The following is a 15,928-nucleotide window of genomic DNA, read 5'->3' as shown; positions in this document are numbered from 1 at the left end:
AACCTAAGAAGAACAAGAACACTGAAGAGTAGCGAAAGCAGAAGAGGAGAAAAGCAGCTGGCTTGGTACCAACCCTGCTAGCCTGCCTGTACCCCTTGTCGAAATCTGCACCAAAGTCGACTCGTCCTGCAGCTGTGACTCTAGAAACCCAAGAGGACTGCCTGCCTTAAAAAAAGACTAAATTCCTCCTGTGAACAGTGGACCTGTTCTCCAAACTCCAAAGAAAGTGCTCTGAAGCCTCAGGAACAGCCAAAACCCGAAACCTGAAGCCACCACTGCACCTGTCGCCTTCGGCCCGAGTTGAAGTGGGCCACTCGTGCCAATAAGGTTCCCCAGCTCTCCGGAGTCTGAGTCCATCGTGGTTTCACCCCTCTTGGACTCTCCGACGATGCCTGCAGCCTCTGTACACAGTCCCCTCTATTGCGACCGCTCCTGTAAGGAAAACCAGACACCTGAAGACACATCTGCACCCATCACCCCTGAGCCATGGAGAAAAGAACTAAAGGTGCTTACCTGTGTCCAAGCAATGTAAGGCTTGAGCCCCGCTGTTGGTTAAGCCTGACTGGCTTACCGGCCAGAGCCTGCAGCCTCTTTTCACAGTGACCAATCTTCTTTGAAATGCATGGGTCACCCAATGCTGTTTTTCACTCTGCACCCGGCCACCCCAGAGCTGCTGGTAGTGTACTGTTGGTGATGCCTTAAACCTTGCCCTCCACTCACCTTAACTCTTGGAGATTGGTCTTGTAAGTTGCTGTACTGTACCTGTTGCAGAACTTGTTCTTCCTCCCATAGGATAACATTGCAAAACTCAGAAATTGCACTGTGTCCACATTTTAAAGTGAAAAGAATTTATATTTGAAAACGTACTCACCTGAACAGTTTTTTTTATGATACCTAAACATATATAAAGATACTTGCTATTTTTATAAATTTGTGTGGATCTCCTTTTTTAGTCATGTGTCTATTTATTGACCATTGTGTGTATATGTGTTTGTCTTGCACTCCTTTGTGTTGAGCGTATGGTTGCTCAGCCACACTACCTCCAAGCAAGCCCCTGTCCACTCATTGGGAAAGCTCTGGACTCCTTACACAGTGTTTCTAGTTATTGATATTCCACATAAAGAGCCAGCATCCTACAAAGAGCACATTAGGTACAGAGCAGTGAAACTCTCTATGAGTGGGCCTGCAGGCTTCATTTCAGTGACATAGGTAAAACGGCCTGTTCCCTCTATTGATCACTATTACAAAAACATCACAGTTGCTGTTGTGCTACTTAACTCTCAGAAAGGGCAGTAGCCCTTTACCCCTACCACGGTAACACTTTGTGCACCCCTACTGATCTAGCAAAGCCTTAATCTATGAGACAGGCCTAGGTCTTGGTACATACTCATGATCTGTGTTCTCCCATAACAAAAAATCGATACCAAGGATCCAGATATGGCTGCAGCTGGCGCACTCATGGGACTTGTCCGTCCCAACAGTTTCCCTCACTTTTATTGCTTTTTTAAAAAATCCTGTTGTTTCCGAAAACCCCCGCATGCACACACACACTGCATGCTTGCTCATCTTAACATGCACAGCAATTCCTGTATATTTTATTATTATTTCACCATTTCAAAATCTTTCTCAGTCATCTTTGCAAGGTAACATAATTACAAAATATGGCAAACAAAATCCCAAGATGGTCGCCCGTTGATGCACACTCATGGGTGGCCATCTTTGAATGACATTTGCCATAAGTAACAGAGTATGCCATGATGGCTGCCTGTGCACGGTCATGCATGTGTGCATATGCAAGGTACAACATTTTGGAATGGATATAGCCATAAGTATAACAAAAGTGTAACAAAAACTATTAAAAATATGAAAGGTGGCCATTTTGGAATGCTTTTTGCCTTAAGTTTACCAATACTCATTCCAAGATAACTGCCAAAGATTATACAGGAATGCACATTGTTAGAAATGGGGTATCTAGTTGGCAGTGGTTTGCACCCTCACTCTAGTCAGGGTAAGGAAGTCACACAGCTAAGATAGCCCCTGCACACCCCCTTGGTAGCTTGGCACAAGCAGTCTGGGTTATCTCAGAGGCAATATGGAAAGTATTTACACATACACATGCAGGCACACATGCGCATACACACACACAAAGTGAAAACCCCACAAAGGTTCTCCACACCAGTTTAGAAAAATAGCCAATATTTATCTGAGTAAAACAAGACTAAAATAACAAAAAAACAACATACACAAGCAAAGATGCAATTTTTTAAAGATGGAGTCGTTCCCAACAGTCCGAAGTCACTCAGAAGGGAATGCAGGTCAGCCACAGAGTCGCATGGACTGCCAGGTACAGTTCTTTGGAAAACGAGGAAACAGAGACATTGCACAGAGTCGGGGAGGTGAGGCCTCGCTGGAGCCGGGGAAGTGTCGGTTTCTTACTGCTACCGGAGAGGTGAGGCGTTGGTTCCTTACTGCTAGGCAGGGTAGGAGAGGTGTAGATTCCTTACAGTTGTAGGGGAGGTGATGCAGCATCAGTGGCGGGCATAGGTTCTGTACAATTCGGTTGGGTCTATGAATCCAGCAGGTCAAGATGTGAGGCGTCGAGTTTGCGGTGTTGCGATAATACCACGGGCCACAGGTACTGCGGCAAAGTCGGGCATCACAGACGTCTATGACACAGCACTCGGGACTCACGCTGTGGCTGGACTTTGGAGGCGTTGCGGCAGCATCGGGCCTGCAGCGTCGGTTGCTCCTGGTGCAGACAGCAGGGTGGAGTCGGACAGCGGCACTTGTTCTGAAGTAGCTCTGGAGTTGATGTGCTTGTTTCTTCTTGGTTACACCAGAACTCACTCCCAAGGACCCAGGAACTGGATTTGGCACCACTTGGTGAGTCTGGACTCTCAGCAAGAGAGCCCAGGTGCTGGCAGACAAAGGCGTTGATGTCCCTGAGACTTCTAACAGGAGGTAAGATCAGTCCAAGCTCTTGGAGAATCTTTGGAAGCAGAATGCAGGAAGCAAAGTCCAGTCCTTTCACTCCCAGGACAGAAGCAGCAGGCCAGCACAGCAAAGCAACAGGGAGTGTAGTGTGGCAGTCCCTCCATCTAGCTCTGATTTCTGGCAGAATATCCTTAGTCCAGAAGGATTCTAAAGTTGTGGTCTCAGAGGTTCAATACTTATACTCATTTCTGCCTTTGAAGTAGGCAAACCTCAAAGGAAAGACCCTGTCTTTCCTGCCCTGGCCCCAGCCACACTCCAGGGGGTTGGAGACTGCTTTGTGTAAGGACAGGCACAGCCCTGTTCAGGTGCAAGTGTCAGCTCCTCCCACCACTCTAGCCCACGAAGACCCATCCAGATATGCAGGGCACACCTCAGCTCCCTTTTGTGTGACTGTCTAGAGTGAATTTACAAACAGCCCAACTGATCATCATGACCCAGAGGTGTATTCCACAGACAGGCAGAGGCACAGAACGGGTAAGCCAGAAAATGCCCACTTTCTAAAAAAACTCTACAATTAAAAAAACAGCCTTACCAAAAATATGTATTTTTGAATTGTGAGTTCAGAGACCCCAAACTCTATATTTCGATCTGCTCCCAATGGGAAATTTCGTCTGAAAGATATTTCAAGGCAATCCCCATGTTACCGTATGGGAGAGATAGTCTTTGCAATAGTGAATAACAAATTTAGCAGTATTTCACTATCAGGACATGTAAAACACACTAGTACAAGTCCGATCCTTTTAATACACTACACCCTGCCCACGGGCTGCCTTGGGCCCAGCATAGTGGTGACTTACATGTAGTAAAAGGAAAGGTTTGGGTCAGGCGAGTGGGTGTACTTGCCAGGTTGAACTGGCCTTTTCAAAACTGTGCACACAGACACTGCAGTGGCAGGTCTGAATCATGTATACAGGGCTTCTCCGGTGGGTGGCACAATCAGTGCTGTAGGCCCACTAGTAGCATTTGACTTACAGGCCCTGGTCACACATGGTGCACTATAGTAGGGACCTACTAGTAAATCAAATATGACAATCATGGATAATCCAATCACCAATACCATTTAGACAGAGAACACTTGCACTTTAGCACTGGTCAGCAGTGGTAAAGTGCCCAGAGTCCTAACGCCAACATAAACAGTTCACAAAAAATAGAAGAAAGAAGGCACAAAGTTTGGGAATAACCCTGCAAAAAGGGTAGGACCAACACACATGTATGGCAAGTACCTTGGATTTGTTTTTTAATACTGTATCATCCTTTGTGATTCGAAGAAGGCTGAGTCACTTTCAGCATGTTGGCCATCTTGGAACTGAAATCAACGGTAAAATATTTAGAAAAGATTCAAAGGTGGGCCTGAGCATGCAAAGGACGGACATCTTTGAACGGACATCTTTGAATACTTTAAAAATACTTTATGGTTCACCAGCTGCCACCCACGTTGCACACGCTATAACTACAAAGGCATACCTATGGGCTTTCTCATTGCTTGATTCACTTTGACTTTATAGCTGATGCATTATCTCCCTTAGATTTCGAGAAATTAGAGCGTTACACACTCATGAAGCACATCAGGAGTGATGCAAATACTCCTCTTGCACATTGCACACTATGTAAACGTGCGCTCTCTACTTTACTGCCTGGTACCTTCCTTCAAGCTTGGAAACCTCACATTAGAAAGCGCTATATTTTCTACTTTAAATGTGCTCATTTATTTTGTATCTGGGAGGAATGTATTTTTGTTGATCATTTCTTTTTTTCCGTCGACAATGTTATTCATCTTAACAACACATGAGAGAAAAAAAATAGGTTCCTATGTTTCTCAACTGGGCCCAGCTCAGGGTGTCTGTGCCGACCTGACATGAATTTCTAAACTTTGTAAAACTACTGGTGGAATCAAAGAAAGTGTTATGCCATGTCAGAAGAATGATGCCATCTTCAGCCTTCGTCCTCCTTCAGTTTTCTTGTTCTATTAATCTTATAGTTATTTGTTCTTTTTAACCTGAAGGATGTCACATTGTGGTGTTATTGGGGTCAAACGTCAAGTGACATCCTGAAATGTAGCTGAGGTCAAAGGGTGTATGATGTCACTTCCACTAGCATTTTGGTGAATTAGGAGGGTCACGTGACAGAGGGTTTCTCTTCTCCCAGACCCACTTGGTAGCTTTTTGTCAATGTCACTTCCTCTAGCATTTTGGTGAATTGGTAGGGCCGCATGACGGAGGGTTTCTCATCTCCCCGTCCCTCTTGGTAGCTTTTTTTCCTCTACTGTAGCAAGCCCACCAAACTGTGCTCTTTGGCCCTGTTTTTCACTGCCTCTGGGTCTCCTCGCTTGATGCTCCTTTCCCAAGACATAGTCAGCCACTGGATGAACAACTGCCTTGAACAGTCCAAGACACCTGGCATTCACTTACTCCATCTGAAGCTAACCCAGTGAGGTACTACCAGCTTCGGCCCTTAACCAATAATATTGTTGTTACCTATTGTTACATATAGTGACACCAATCCCCCCACCAAACCATTAGTTGATGTAAACAACCATGTCCTAATGGGTGTACTATCAGAATATTGAGTTTTTTATATCGTCCTACAAAAATATCACCCACCAACGTATCATAAAGTCGAGTACATATAGGTAAACAGACTTACTATTCTTAACTCTGTATTGACATACATACATAGCTTGTCAATATGGTGCCTTCGGCTCCTGAATGCCAGCGGTGCCTACAACCATGCTCGCTGTATGCGTCAAACCATTCACACTTTCTTCCTCCTCCAATGAGATTGAGAATATTAATAACCCCTGGTTGTGAGGATCCTGACCCAGACATGCTGCGTGAATGGGCGGAGCATAATGCAAAGAGCTCAGCAGGAATGATGGAGATATTAAATATGCACAGAAGGACAGAGAGAAATTGATAATACAGAAAAAGTGCCCCTCTATGGACCTCATATGAAGACACTAAGTAAGTCCATGATGAAAACTATGACAAAGAGACTGAACATAGCAGAAAAAGCAATAATTCAGACAAAAGGCCTTTATTTTAATCGGGACAATCAACATTATGAAACAGGTCAAATATATAAATTTGCAAGGAAATTTGATAACCAAAGGAGGCAGAAGTTGTGGGAGAGCAGTAGAGTCAAACAAGGGACAACCCTTGGGAGCAGGAAGCAATACAACCCTGCAGGAGGAGTTTTTTTTAATGCATAGACAGGAGATAAAACAACAGGCCATGGCGCAGTTGATCAAAGCCAAAAGGAAGAAGCAGAAAAGAAGAATGGGTCAGAATAAAAGAAACAGCAGGAGAGACTCAAGGAAAGATGACAAGGAGCAACAAGAGATATTAGAAAAATGCAATGCAGTAATGAATTTATCAGATATGGTACATCACGAAAGAGACTTAATGAACTTATCATTAGGGCTCTCCTACTGTAAGAAAAGGAATTTGGATGATGTCACTAGTAGGACTGACTTATTCAAATTTTCCAGAAAATTAAAACTAATGAAGTTACACAAACCGAGGGAGAGTAAAGGAGGAGGAATCTTGGCAATACATAAGGAGGTACCCCAGAGGAAGTTATTGATAGAAGATGTATATTTGATTAAAGAATTGTACGAATTAGAAAATAATGCAATAATGGAAATCAATGAAAGTGAAATGGCAGAGATGCTTGAGAAAGAGGGTTCTGTGAATCCCAGAGGAATGAGGTTCTACCTTGAAACCCAAATCTAAAACTATACCAGCCTTTGTGATCATGCTATAGATCACTTTACTGAGGTGGTCACCAAGGAACTGAGAAGGATTAGGACAAAAGATTCTAAGAAAAGGTATGGGTTGGACAAGGAGTTTATGGATACAGTATGGAAAATTACCTCCAACCAAGATTAGTAGTGAGGAGTGCAGACAAGGGAGGCAATATTGTCCTGTGGTCCAAGACCGCCTATATGATAGAAGCTTACAAACAATTGAGGAACATCTCTTGGTATAAAAGAGTGGACATGGCACATTTTAAGAGGGTTGAGGAAGGATTCAATTCAGCATTACAAGAATGGAGCACGCAGAGACTGTTGAGTACAGCTATCTTAGAACAGATTGTCCAAAGTTAACTGTCTTATACTTGATCCTAAAGGTACACAAAGATATAGAAAAACCCTTGTGGAGACCCATTATAGCTGCTCAAGAAGGACTTTCTAAAAATGTATTGCAATATATAGATTACTTTCTGAGACCCCTAGTGGAAAATCTCCCCTTCTATATAAAAGATACAACTGATTTCCTGAAATATGCTTTTGATATAACATGAGAAGGTAACATGTTGCTTATGACACTGGATGGAGTATCTCTGTATACCAACATACATCATTCAGATGGTTTGAGAGCACAGAATATTTTTTGAGAGCTCGGAGAGTCAGGTTTTATAGACACAGTAAAACAATACTGAAGTTGATGGAATGGTGTTTGATACACAATATATTTTTCTTTAACAATGGACATCTATGAACAACAATGAGGTACTGCGATGGGCAGCTGCTTTGCTCCCAGCTATGCGAATCTTCACATGGGCTGGTGGGAGGAACATGTGCTCAATAGCCCACCCTTGGATGAGTGGAACACCAACAGTGTTTTATGGCTGAGATTTATAGATGATATCTTTGTCATCTGGAAAGGTGATAAGGAAAGTTCCTCACAGTTTGTTAAAAAAATTAACTGCAATGATCTCAGTTTGAGCTTCACCAGCAACATAAATGACAGAGAGGTAGAATTCCTGGATGTGAAAGTAAAGGTTGTGAATCAGAAATTAGAAACTACACTGTACAGGAAACCTAGGGCAGGAAATAGTATCTGCATGTGAGCAGTTTTCACCCAAAACCTTTGAAGGAGATTATTCCTTATGAGGAACTCCTCAAAGCAAAAAGGATTTGTAACACACAGCAAGACTTTGACTGAGAAAAAAAAGATGTGCTCCGGAGATTGAGCCAAAGGAATTATGACAGCTCCACCCTATAGAAAGCAAGTAGAAAAGTGGAGGCCAAGGAAAGGGATGACATCCTCATTAAAAAAAATATAAGAAAGAGAAAGGTGTGAAGGTGCAGCATAGGCTCATTACAATTTATCAAAGTGCACATCAGGAAGTGAGGAATGCATTGAGATGACTTTGGCATCTTTTGAGCAGCAACCCTGTTATAGCTGATGAGTTACCTAGGTGTCTACTTTTAACATTCAGAAAAGCGAAATCTTTACAATACCAACAGGTGAAAAGTGACATTAAAACAGATAAAAGTACGTGTTTGAAACCCAGAGGGGGGTTCGTAAAATATACAAAATGCATGACATGCAAGAATGTAGAGAATATCACAGAAGTCACAATAGACAGGAGATCAGTACACAAAATCAAGGGGTGTTTTACTTACAAAAGTGACCATGTGATTTGTATATTGAGGTGCAGTTGCCCCAAGATCTATGCAGGCAGCACAACAAGCAAGTACACAAAAGAGTGCTGCAGCCCTTAAGAGCCATCAAGAACTATGACAACACATAGCCAGTTGCCAGACACCATCACAAGGTACCTAGAGGTATAACATATGGTCTGAGATATAGAGTCATGGATGGGATTGCTAGGGATGTCAGAGGAGGCAACATGGCGAAGAAACTAAGAATACTAGAGTCAAGATACATATATATTAGCCTAAATAGCAAAGAACCAAGGGGGCTAAACTGTACCGAAAAATGCATGTGCACTTGTAATATACTTTTGAGTAACAGTTTAATTAGATATTTGCTCTTGCTGGAACATATTGGAATTTGTATGATGGGGAAGTTGTTTTGTTGATTTTAATTTAGTGTTTCTAAATGTTTTTGTAGAGATGTTTTCTAAAGGGTATGAACAAGCAGAAGAGCAAAGGAGCTATTACTATCTGCATGAGAATTTCTAGATGGTACAGGTTCAATGCAGCACCTTTTGTATTAGTCTTTAGGTCCACTAGGGCTCTAACGTCTGGTAGTATTGATATGTAAGAAAAGTGTAACAAAAACATGTTAAAATTTTGTATAATAATAAGGATATTTGAATGTGAGATGGATTTTGTTGAGTATATGTAGCCCACTAAGGCTGATACGCACTAATATGGACTGAACTTTATATTATATTTACATTGCTGACCACAAATATTTGGATCTACAACTTATCTACATCGTTATAAGGTACTAAGAATGATAGATACACAGACCATGTGTAACAAAAGGATCTTTGCTACAAAATAATGCAAGACTGCAATTTATTGGAGAAAACATTGTGTGCAAACAAATGTGAAATAATAGTTAGTGTTGTTTTAAATGTAACTTTGAAAGACATTTTCTGTGTCTGTCACGAGGTTGCACGATGCACACACAAGGCATGGACACTACGTGGAGGTATTTAAGGTAAAACAAAATCGCGGCATACAGGCTGAGAAAGGCAGCTTACTGCTGAAATGCGTCCTGTTTCCCTGTAATGTGCTGATTGATTAATAAATACTGGTAGCACGCTGCTGGAGTGTATTTTCTTTGAAGGAGGAAGAAAGTGTGGAACAAAATATATATATATATATATATATATATATATATATATATATATATATATATATATATATATATATATATATGAAGCCTGCCCCCAATCTGCACACTGTTCTTCGGGCTATTCCGAGAGACGGCACAAATCCAGTTCGACTCAGTTACTTTTCAAAGGGATTTATTATTTCAGTCAATAAAGTGCAAAGTGTGAGGTGCCACAAAGAAAACGTGGCCTACGCGTTTCGGCAAAAAGCCTTCGACTGGGCCATCCCATAGTGCAGTGCAAAACATAAATTTAAAGGGATATCCTCATTTTTGTCTACACCTTCTCTTAAAGGTATAAACACACACAAACCACGTATATTACCATATAGAACTTTTCTTATACAATCAGCCCTTCTTATGGCAGAATGAGAATGCAAATCATATAATGACCTTGTAATGAGTTACAATTTATAGACTCACATGATCATTTACTTAAGTTCACTTATTTTTTTGATAAGTACTTCTTTTTATAAAGTGCTTTAGGTTTAACTCAGTAATATCATAATTATATACATTCACTGCAGCAAATAATTAGCTATCTTACACTATTGCAATCCTAACGAAAAGCAAGGTACAAAGTGCTGCAGAGAGATCTGGCCTGGGAAAGTACCTCATAACTCATCCTTGTCTAAAAAAAACAGTCAGCCCCATGGGAACAAACAATATAGCAAGTAAATAATAAATCAACTATTTGTCTAAGGTGAAACTTTCTCCCAGTGAAGTACTTATATTTAATCAAGGATTCAGTATCTCCTATCATTACACTGACCTCATATAAGCTAACAATTTCATAACTGTCACATTCTCATATATTCCCCCATACAAACACTTATATCAAAGAGAAAGAGAAGGTTATGTAACGGACAACCTAAACATAAGTTATGTGAAAAAGCATATGTGCACAAATGGAGCAAGTGATAGGCATAGGGATGGCTTCATCTTCTTTCTTTGAATATTCGCCTGTTCGAAATATCAGACCTATCCTAACAATATTTATAATTTTCATATTGTTTATAAATGGACATGAAGTTCTGCATCCGTATTCAAACCTCAAGTTATTTCTGTTACTATCATTATGCTCCATCTGGATTCCGCTCTCCTAAGGGTCAGTCACAATCTCCCCCTCTTATATTGGTTTTCACATGATGGATGCCATAATAACGAATGTCCTTGTAGTCTCCAGCATGGTGATCCCAAATGTGTTTGGCAATAACATAGGAGTAGTCCCTATTTGTTATTCCTCCTAAATGTTACAGTATGCGTAGTTTCAGTTTGTTTACAGTGCTGCCTATGTACTTTTTGCCACATAGACATTCTAAGATGTAAACAATGAATGGGGTTTCACACCATATCCGGTTTCTGATCCTCCTCACGGATCCATCAAAACTTTTGAACTCAGTCATATTCTTACCATACTGGCAGGCTTTGCACTTCATGCACTTGACTAAACCTTCCGTTTGGAGCAAGCTTCTTGTTCCACTTCCTTGCAAGGGTAAATAACTTTTGACTAGCTAACTCATCCAAAGATGGTGTTTTTCTATAGGTGAGCCTTGGATGTTCTGTCACCCATTCTTTCAATTCTTGATCTTTCCTAATAATCCTCCAGTTCTTTCCAAGGGCTGTTCTAATTTCTTCATCTGAACAATTATAATCCATGATATATCTAATGATTTGATCCTGATTATTTTTCTTTTCTTTTTTATTATTTTTAGGAACTAATAAGTCCTCCCTGTTCTTTTCCATGGCTCTTTTCACAGCGTCCTCCAAAATGGATGCTGGTTATCCCCTCTTTGTGAATCTCTGAAACATTTCATCGCCTGTATTTTAAAGTTGCTCAATTCAGAGCAGCTTCTTCTGGCTCTTAAGGATTCTCCATAGGGCACACTGCATTTAAGTGTTTTTGGGCGTAAGCCATTGGCAAATAAAATACTATTATAGCTGGTAGGTTTGCAGTATAGTTTTATACAGATCTTCTCATATTCAATATACACTTCAATATCCAAAAAGTTTATTCTTTCTTTGCTTATTTCAAATGCAAATTCTAATCCAAGCGGGTTGTTTTTAAATTAATTTAAGAACAACTCTAGTTCATTCTGCTCTCCTTCCCAAAAAGATATCATCAATAAAACGAACCCACAGGACCACCTTATCCAAAATCTCTGTATTTTCTTCTGTCCATATACATTCCGCTTCTCAGTGGCCCATCATAAGGTTTGCATAAGTGGGAGTGAAAGATGTTCCCATGGCTGTCCCTTTCTTCTAGATATAATAGTTGCCATTAAAGATACAAATGTTATTAGTAAGACAGAACTCTATCATTTCTAACATGTGTGTGTGCTCCAATAAGCTTAATGATCTACTACATAGAAAGTATGCACAGGCTTTCACGCCATCCTCATGTTTCACTGAGGTATATAAAGACACAACATCCACTGTTGCCATTATATACTCACATTTCCATGGTATATCATTAATCCGATAAAAAAAAATGCATGGAAGCTCTAAAATAAGATGGAAGTGCCGCCACATATTGGAGTAAAAAAATGTCTACGAATCTTGATGCATTTTCCAGTAATGACTCACAAGATCTGATTATAGGACATCCCGGAGGATTTTTCATGCTTTTGTGTACTTTCGGTAGCACATATATTGTTGGTGTTATGGGATATTGTTTTTTGATATACATCAGTTCCACATCTTCCAACAAACCTTTTTTTGTACCAGTTGTTTAATTTTTCATGAAATATCCTTGTGACTTCTTTCATGGGATCTTTCTCCAATTTTTCATAGTTGTCTTGAATCGATAATTGTCTATTAATATCCTTGCTGTATCCACTGCGATCCATCACCACTATATTTCCCCCTTTGTCTGAGGCTTTTATTACAATATTTTTGTCTTGTAGATCTTGTAATGCCCACCAATCATTATTAGTCATATTATTTGCATGTCTGTGATGTTTCTGTTTTTCATTTTTAGTAATATCTCTCAGGTCATCAACCATCAGTTCCTGAAACAAGTCAACCTTATTCCCTGGCGGTAACTGTGGACAAAATTTAGACTTTGATTTACAGCCACTGATTCCTGATTTGTTCGTTTCAACTCCCATTTTAGTACAAAATTGCAAGTTCGATAATTCCCCTTTATTCAGAGTTGATGTTGTACTAGACTCTTGTTCTAGGTTCCATAAGTCCCATAATGATACAGGGGGTTATTACAACTTTGGAGGAGGTGTTAATCCGTCCCAAATGTGACGGATATACCACCAGCCGTATTACGAGTTCCATAGGACATAATGGACTCGTAATACGGCTGGTGGTATATCCGTCAAGTTACCGTCACTTTTGGGACGGATTAACACCTCCTCCAAAGTTGTAATAACCCCCATAGTATCCTTTGATGTCAAATTCGACAGGGATTGAGGTGCTCCCAAGTTTGTACCATTAGGGGGTTTATCCGCAAAATATTTCTTTAATTTTATTTTCCTGCAGAATTTGTACAGATCAATTATTGATGTTGCCAACTCCATTCTCGTACTAGGCCAAAATGTAAGACCTCTATTCAAAAGATTAATGTGTTTACTATTGAGAGCTTTTCAGGATAGATTGTTCACAAGATTATCATTTGAATCTAATATCACTTTCTTGTACTTCTGTTTCCTCTTCCTTTTCCTGCTCCGCCTTGTTCTTTTCAATCGGTCTGGTTCCCTGACCTCATCTTGTCTCCACCTTTCCTGTGAGTTGACATCTGTAACAGCCTCATTTCTCCTGAAAAATCTAGCTTGGTGGTGTGTGCCATCACGGTCCTTCATCCCCCGAACTCATTTCAGAGATTTCCACACCAGAGGGTCTTTCTGACTTATCTTGAATTCGGTCTATCGCCTGTCTGCTGTACATTGCATCAAATCGTCTTGCAAACGTGTACACACTCCGTGCTGAATAATCACTTTTGCCTCCATTTAATTTTTTTACATTTTTCTGTTGAACTTCCTTTTCATGCTTGTCAAATTTATTTTCAAGTTCCTCAAGGCCTCTCGTCCCTTCCTCAGTGCCCTTACATTTTTCCAAGGCTTTTTTCAGCTCCTTAATTTTTTCCGTTGCTTGTGCAAGTCTTCTTTCAGCATGGATAATTAAAGTATTAATTAATTTATTTGAACAAGCCACTGTATCTGTTTGCCATTGTTTCAATAAATCAGGAAATATATATTTGAACCTGTGAGCAAGGAGCGGAGGCTCCGAAACGCGTCAGGAAAATTGCTGCTATAATTAAAAATGAAAGACGCTGTCTGATAACGAGCCGCGGTACGTTGCTTTTGTGGCGTTTGGATTGTAGGTTCATCAAGGCAACGCGTTGTGCTGGATATTACATTACATTATCAATAATGTTATCAAAGATGTCATGAGTGCTGTAATTTGTGGGGCAATTAGCAATGCATGGTGAGGGTATAAGTTATAGTTACCTTAGGGCATGAGTTATAGTTACTTGAGATAACTCTAACTATAGCATGTGAATTCTATGGTTTTGTACATTTAAAATGTAAGCCAAACTATAACGTCCCTGTAACCTTTGTTTTTTAAGTGAATTTCTATGGTTTTTTAAATGTTATTTCCTAATATAACGTCCCTGTAACCTTTGTTTTTGTCCAGTGAATTTCTATGTGTTTTTTAACGTAAAGTAATTTTCATTACTATCCATTAATCCGACCACCGCCGCGCATGGCCTTTGGCCCTGTGTGGCAGCGGTTGGCTGCAGGGTCTGGCTTTTGGCCAGGCCCTATAGCCAACACCCTATAACCACTCAACCTTGCATCACGCACTGCCTTTGGCCATGCGCGGTGGGGTTGGCCACAGGGCCTAGCCTGCAGCCAGTCTCTGCGGCCAACGCCCCTTACCACCCAGTCCCAAGCCTTTGGCTATATGCAGCGAGAGTTGGCCGAAGATCAAAGTGGCCTCCCTCCCCCAGCCGATTTCAGCCTCGGGGGCCCCATCCCCCAGGGCCGGCCTTCTAAAATGTGTTTTTTTTAGGGGGAAGGCCACATGCCCCCCCCTGCCCTGGGCCAATCTTGGCCCGAAAGCCCCATCCCTTTGGGGCCCTGCCTTCTAAAATATTTTGGGGGGGGTGAGGGTCGGCCCACCTTCCCTGGCCCATTTATGACCCAGGGACCCCATCGCCCAGGGCCCAGCAGTAATATATATATTTTCTGTGCAGGGGGCTGTGTGGCCCTCCTTCCCAGGCCGATCTAGGCCCTTAGGACCCCATCCCCCTGGGCCCAGCCATGTCACCTGGATGCCCCCCAGGGCACCCAGTCACCACTGTTGGGGACCCCGGGTAGAACCTGAAGACCCCCTGGTCCCACCGGCTCCCTGCTTCCTGCGGAAGCCAGCATTGCTGTCACAGAGAGGAAGCTGCTAAACATGCAGCTCCCTCTCTGTGAGAACAATTGTTTCCTCTGTTTCTCCGCCTGCATCTCTGCAGGCAGGGAAACAGAGCAAACCTCTGCTTCCAGCAAGTGAGAGCTGTTTGACAGCTCTCACTTGCTGGAACCGGAGTGTTTGCTCTGACTTCGCAGGAGCTGTCAAAGCTCCCGCCAAAACAGAACAAACATATGTCCCGGGGGTGGATACCCCAGGCCATAGCAGGAGCTGGCCCTGGAGGGGTGGTGGTCCACACGGCCATCATTGGCTCTTCAAGGGTTGCCACGTGGCGCCCCTACAACTTATACAGCCCTGGGAAGGTGGTGGTTCCCGGGCATCAGAAACAGACCCCCTATCTTATTTAAATTTAGTCTAGGGAGGTGGCAGTTCCCGGGGATGCAGGGGAGCCGGGCGGCCACCCCGCATTCCATTACAAATTGTGCCCCAGGGAGGTGGTGGTCCCCCAGGCTGTGGGGGAGCCATGAATCCCCCTCGCATTCCATTACTAATTCTGCTTTGGGGAGGTGGAGGTCCCTGGGGCAGCGGAGGTGCAGGCTCCCCCGCATTTCATTACTAATTCTGTCCAAGGGAGGGGTCAGGCCCTGGGGCACATGGAATTATTTCATTAAGATGTTAGCTCCAGGGAGGTGGGGGTCCTATGACTGCTGGGGGGGTGGCTCCGACGCATTTTATTAAGAGGTTTGCAAACCCTGGAGATGTGGTTCCAGGGCAGGCGCCACCCAGCATTTGATTAGGACATTAGCCCTGGGGAGGTGGCAGTCCCCGGGACTGCGGGGGGCAGGATGGGCCTCTCTCTGCATTCAAAATGTCAATGCCTTGTAACCTGGCCCACCCCGGGTCTGCATTTAAACAAGCGCAGGAGCCTGCTCTTGTTTTTATAAAATGTTTTTACATTTTCAGCGGAT

Source organism: Pleurodeles waltl, chromosome 5 (genome assembly GCF_031143425.1).
Source record: "Pleurodeles waltl isolate 20211129_DDA chromosome 5, aPleWal1.hap1.20221129, whole genome shotgun sequence".
Classification (NCBI taxonomy): Eukaryota; Metazoa; Chordata; class Amphibia; order Caudata; family Salamandridae; genus Pleurodeles; species Pleurodeles waltl.
Note: the sequence above shows the minus strand (reverse complement) of the source record.